General features: G+C 45.8%; 3 non-coding genes across 3 annotated transcripts; all 3 read left to right on the plus strand.

Moving 5' to 3' along the window:
• The first annotated feature begins 1,442 nt into the window (after window positions 1–1,442).
• On the plus strand, window positions 1,443–1,534 carry LOC111813566. The gene has a single exon (XR_002818790.1). It is a non-coding gene; the product is annotated as a small nucleolar RNA SNORD116 (small nucleolar RNA).
• A 1,206-nt stretch (window positions 1,535–2,740) lies between these two features.
• Window positions 2,741–2,832, plus strand: LOC111813565. Its single transcript, XR_002818789.1, has one exon. It is a non-coding gene; the product is annotated as a small nucleolar RNA SNORD116 (small nucleolar RNA).
• A 2,289-nt stretch (window positions 2,833–5,121) lies between these two features.
• LOC111813563 lies at window positions 5,122–5,213 on the plus strand. Its single transcript, XR_002818787.1, has one exon. It is a non-coding gene; the product is annotated as a small nucleolar RNA SNORD116 (small nucleolar RNA).
• Window positions 5,214–6,335: the final 1,122 nt, after the last annotated feature.

Consider the following 6,335-nt stretch of genomic DNA (forward strand, 5'->3'; position numbering starts at 1 on the left):
TCTCTCTCTCTCTCTCTCTCTCTCTCTCTCTCTCTCTCTCTCTCTCTCTCTCTCTCTTTCTGTATCCTATCTACAGGATGTTGTCCTGCATAAATTGTGTAGAATGCCCTCGGGTGAGTTGATGGCCCAGGTCCCACAGTGTAGGCACATGGTGTGCACTGTATGCACCAGAGTGATTTGTGACACTCAGAGTCTGCAAGTACAGAGATTCTGAGTATTTCATGTGTGTCAATGAGTTTTAGTCCTCCATGGTGCATGGTGTCAGTCTCTATGGGTCATCAAGTACTCCTTGCAGGGACAGTGGATGAGGCCACTTTATCAAAGTATGGACAGGAACTAGAATTCAACTTTTGGTCTCCAAACACATCCAACTCCTTCACAGCAGCCAACAGGCCTGTGGGTTCTGCTTAGAATCGCTGAGGTCCAGTGAGGACCTCCTGATGTTATGACAGAATCCCATCCTTCAGGGAAAGACATCCTGTCTGTCATTTTTAGCTTTCCCATACTTCAGCCCTTGTTCCAGGATCTCTGACCTTGTTGTGTGCCAACGTGACTCAGCCTTTGCCCTCTTGTGGCCATTGTGTGTGTTCTCGGTTTGTTTATCTGTGTTGTGGACTGAGAACTCAAACAGCATCTGTGCAAAATCTTGCAATCATTCATTCTGCATTTTAGAGATCATCACATTCTTTTAGAGTTCCTGCCTGAGATGCTGCTTTGTTAGCATGGAATTTGGCCATCCGTGACCCCCATGGAGTATGAGTACTTAGTTCTGGTTGTTGGGCCCTGCAGGCTGGGTTTAGCAGTTATCTAGTGCCCATTCTCACTGCTCAGGAGCAGCTGGTATCAGAGATGTTCTCGGTATACCATGAGGAACTTGCTGCTGCCCAGATTATCTGGCTGTTGAGTTTTGGCTACATGCACACAGACATACACTGTGAAGAGCATCCACCTAGGGCCTGAGTACCACAGAGGAAAACCGATCCTTAATTGGGCTATTTGGGAGGAATTTCACAATGACATGCAGAAGGGAGGCTGAAGCATAGGCCTGAGCAGTCTAATGTCTTTCCAACAAGTGCTGTTCCATGTGCTTGTTCATGATTTTTTTGTGTGTATCCCTATAATGTAGGATAACAGTCAGCTACAAATGTTTGATGCCTCTGGACCCCAACAACCTCAACTGGCTACTACCCTTATGTCTTTCTGTGAAGGTTCTACCCTTGACTGGTGAAAGTGGTAAGCCTTTGCTCTTTCAGACTGGAGACCTCTCCTGAAGACCTCGTGGGTCCCCTGGACATTCATGGGGGTAGGCTCAAATCTCCCCTAGCACTCCTGTGATCCTTGTGCATGGCAAGCATTTTCAAGGTTCTGCGTGTCTCTGAACCTTCAATGTCTTCTAGAAGGAGAGCTTGCACAAGTACCCAAATGTGTTTTGTTGAGTGCTTGGATTCATGATGACACACCAAAAACATTCCTTGGAAAAGCTGAAGAAATGAGTGAAAACTCCAAACTGTTGTTGTCTTCGCTTCTGCATTCCAGGTTGCTTCCTCTAGCAGAGATTACTGGATCAGTGCATCCTGTCACTGAGCTTAGCTTCCTCATACCCCAATGTCATTATCCTTGTCTCAGTCTACTTTCTTATTATGCTTTATGTGCAATTACTCCATTGGCAGAGGCATCTTTTTCCAGCGCCATCTACATTGTCATTATGTTGAAAAGGTTTGGAACTATGTTGATTAGTTTTCCTATTACTAAATATAAAATCCTGACACTCAAGTAAAGGCAGAAATTCATATTTAGCTCACAGTTAGAGGTTTCCATCCTTAGTTGTCTGGCTACAAGGCATGGTGGTATGTCCGAAGTTTTCCCAGAGAAACTTTTCTCAGCAGGTGTATGGTATCATAACAAGCATGTATTACTGCGGTACTTCTGCTACTTTATGTGTCATCTATGCTACTTAGTGCAAGTAGCACTGGTGAACTTCAGCCTAGCACTACACTATGAACCATTCCTTACATCATTCTCTTGATCCATTCTGCTCTGTGAAAGCCTTACCTACTGTTACTGCACCAGGCTTGGACACACAATAGGAGCTTATGTTCAAATTTGGACCAAGTTCTATCAATAGAGATAATTTTCAAGGTGTGTGTACCCTGCTTATGACTAATATACAGCTGTGTTATCAACAGAGTGAATTTTCCTGCTCCTATCTAGTCTCACACCTGTGGCAATGTGTGGCCTACAATTCCGCTAGTGAGAAGAATTTTCTTATATGGAAGCCAGCTTCATCAGTTCTCTTTTTCACACTGCACATGAGAACAGCAGGGCTTTAGTTAGAGGTTACAGCTTTTTGCACTTTGATGTGATAGTGAATTCACTCCAAATGAATGCTTGTCCTGTGCACATACATTATACTCTATGTAAGAAATAACTGAAGTACATAGATCTGACAAAGCCGGCACATGGGCAGTTGGCCAAATAGAATTGATCTTGCAAGCTGTTTACTCATTTGCTTTCTGAAGCACACTTGTGTTTCTTCTACGCCTCCCTCTTACTATTGCCGTGAGACTGATTCCAGGGGTGAAACGGAAGTCCAGTGTGCCATGAGGTCCTCTGCTAGGCCAGAAACCCCTGGGACACCTGTTGAGAAACCTTTTCTGAATGTTGATGAAGCACTGGTTTTGGTACATGACATGCACAAGCCCACGGAGCTTCTTAATTTCTAGGTCTGAACAGTGTACTCAGATCAATAAAGACTCTCATACTTGTACTCCTTGAAAAAATGAGGAAAATGAGTGAAAACTCAAAGCCATCATCCTTGCTGAACTGAGGTCCAGCACATTACCCCATGAGGGACTAGAAACATAGGATGGGAGGATACAGGGCAATCATTCCCACTGGGGAACCACCTGATTGGGCCAGTATGTGTATGCCCTTGGCTTACAGAAGTCCATTCTCTGGACATCTAATCTCTCATGGTGGCCTGCCTGCCACCATGCTGTTTGAATGGCTGTCCCGGCACCACCAGAAGCCTGATAGCTCAACGAGTGTACACGTATCTCTGGACTTCCAGTTGTGCTGGCTGGCACATGCTTATAAACCCTGCACTTTGAAGGCTGAGGCAAGAAGATTCCCATGGCCTATCACAAATGAATCAAAACAAATATCAGTGAAAGAGCTAGCTTAGCTGTTAGCCTATTTCTTCATTGCCATGATGTTTGCTGTCTTGGTGCTTTGGCCTTTTGTACACTAGAAGGATACAGAATTGGTTGTTGGAAAGGGAGCCTAAGGTCAGCCTTGACATTGGCTTGACTCATTCTGTTGGTCTGTCTTGGGGATTATAATAGCCAGGGGGTTGGATTGAAGTTGACGGGCCTATGTTGTCCGAGGTCCCTGGAGAAAGTCTAAGAACATCTGTGTGGTTTCCCTGTGTAGTGGTGCTATGGAGAAATGTGAAGTGGGTGCTATCTAGGTCTACCATAGATGAGAGAAACATGGTGGACAATGTGCTAAGCATTATCTTGTGACCACCTTTCCAAGTGATTCTGGGACATTTCCAATGGCTGTTCCAGGGGATGAGGACGCACGGCAGATGCTGGTTGGCCATACTCCCAGAATCCCTGTCTAGTCACGCATTGGTCATAGGATTCCACGTATGAGACAAAGTATCTGTCTCTATTGCCCTGTCATGTTTCAGGTGTCAGCAGCCCCACCATGTGAGGTTAGAGTCTGGTTTTAGCCTTTGCTAAAGACAAAAAGTAGAAGGATACCTGATATGTATAGGTCGTGAAGCCATAAACTAAGATAAACTTACAATCCCAATCCATTGGGATTCTGCTCACCAACAGAAATATAGAGAACATGTATGCAGTTTCACTGGAAGCAGTGGCCTGGAGAAATACCAAAAGGGTAGAGAGTTAAAGGGTGAAAAAAGTATGAGAAAATATGAGAAAGAAACTTCCCAGCAAACTCAGCAACATATACAGACTCCATGCGCCCAAGCCCTGGTTAGTAAAAGGATGGCCAGGCCTTCAAACAAGCTACATGCTGTACCCAAAAATCCCAAATCCCATGCATGCATTGCATGCATGTGCATCAAAGTGATTTAGGATCATGGGGTTTTAGTCCCATGACAGTGATTGGTAGCATCGACTCTGAGATCCCTCATTACCCTCCCTAGTGGCCATAGCACTTATATAGAATGCATTGCATACATGTCTTCCAGCGGCCAAGTACTAGGCATGAGTCACCCTGCAACATGTAGTTATGGTTTCCTTTTAGCCTTTACTGAAGAGAGAACAAGGAAGGGCAGCAGAGGGCAGAGACAGTGAGCTGACTGGTAAAATAACTTTGCACACTGAGCTAATTGAATCTACCACATCATCTACCACAGCAAATGGTAGAAGAGTGAGAAGAGTGGATGGGATTGGAACACTTCAAGAACACTGTCCAGTGTCCCAGAGTTGCTGTCTATGATGCTGTGCTGAAGAGTGGGTGTGGTTCTGTGCTCAGTTTCCGCCATGTACTGTCAGTAAAGACAGTTTCCAGGATAAGCGTGCCTACCGCACCCAGTCCATTGTAGGGAATATTACATCAGCAACCATATATAGTCATAGTGTAGTCCTGCGCCCATCATGCCAGTAGCCTATGACCTACAAGGCCCCCTCATAGGGAGGGGCCTTGTTTGGCAGCAGGCTAGCCCTCTGCACACTTACCGTGTGGCTTTTTGTTGAGGGGCTGCACATCTATGTCCTTGGTGCACTGATGTATTCCTCTCGATGAATGCTTGCTCCACATGCACATGTAATACACCAGGAGCAGATGCTACACACAGGTCTTAGCAGATATGAACACAGTAGGATGAATGATATTTCCCTCATGCTCTGCGTGCCTCTCTCCTTTTCTGAAGCACATCTGTATTTTTCTGTATTTCCTAGCTGGCATTGCTGTTTGATGGACTGCAGAAATCTAGCGAGAAGAACTGTACATCCTGAGACCCTCAGAGAGGTCAGTGGTCCTCAAATGATTGTGGATTACTTCTTTGGTGGCAGTGGGTATTTGATAAAGGTTAGTGGTTGCAAGCATAAATAAAACATTATTCCTAATTTGCTTAAGAATGCTCTCGGATCAGTGGTGATGTGCATAAATTCATTCCTTGGAAAGCCGAACAAAATGACTGAAAACGCTACACCATCTTTCTCATCAAACAGAGATCCAGTGCACTTGTGCAGAGAAGGCTAAAAAGAATGATGGCAAGCAATAGGATGGCTCAGCTGGCAGTTACTGCCCTAGGAGCAGCAGCACATGGTCTTCCTTGAGCAGCATTAGGACCAAGGTATACAGATGTCCTTCAGAATTAGGTAGTGAGTAATTTTTCCAGTGGCTATGTCACAGTCTGTACTGGGGTCAGTATTGGTCAGCAATGACCCTGCATCTAGGACTGCCACCTCTCTGTTCTGTCTCATATTAGCAGTGAGCATCTCTGCAGCCTGGAGTGAGAGGCCAGCAAAAGATCAGCTTTTTCTGCAAGCAGAACTCCAAAGGAGGTGCACAGGTTGTGAGGCCCTGAGCTAAACTGCCCATGTACACAGGTCTGCTCTTCATGACTCTGCCCCTGGATGGGCCCCAGAAACTTTTCTGTTCTACAGTGTCTGAGACCAGGGCAGCAGATGGGAAGTATAATACAGCAGTCCTGTTGTGGATGTTCTGTGCAGGGTGGCTGAGCAGTTCCCAGATGTTCCCAGGTCCCAGGGGTGCCAGATATGGCAGTGTGCATGAGCAGCTGTGGTGCAATCCTTGGTTAGGGGCCATGTGCTAGTCTTCAGGGAGGGGTTTCAGGGCCACAGAGGGCCTGGAGTTGCCCTGCGGTTACCATGCAGTACTGTACTCATACTGCTTTCTGTCTGTGGCCTACCAACCACTAGAGAGCTCAAGACTTTCTCCTGGAAAAGGCAAATTCTTTAGATAATTCTCAGTCACGTTGCAGCTCTGGAGAGGAGGGCTCCACACAGGGTCATGGATTGTAACCTATGGTGTGATGATAAGTACATTCACATCAGCAATTTTCCTGTGCACTCTTGTCTGCACAGAGACCAGCTGAGGCTTATGGACCTTAGAAAATAATCAAGGACAGTTGGTTAAATCTAATCACCCTGGTGAGCTGTAGCCATCCATTTTTCTGACTTATGTTTTCATTTCTTCAGCACTTCACGTGGGGCAGACCCCAGAGGCAGTGTGGATGAAGATCTGCACACACTGAGAGCCTCAGAGAGCTCTGTAGGCTACGGAGCTGAGTGGAATGGATGCTTCTGGATGAAGGTACTGAATGTGGAATCAGG

This window comes from Octodon degus, unplaced genomic scaffold (genome assembly GCF_000260255.1).
Source record: "Octodon degus isolate 3935 unplaced genomic scaffold, OctDeg1.0 scaffold00199, whole genome shotgun sequence".
Taxonomy (NCBI): Eukaryota; Metazoa; Chordata; class Mammalia; order Rodentia; family Octodontidae; genus Octodon; species Octodon degus.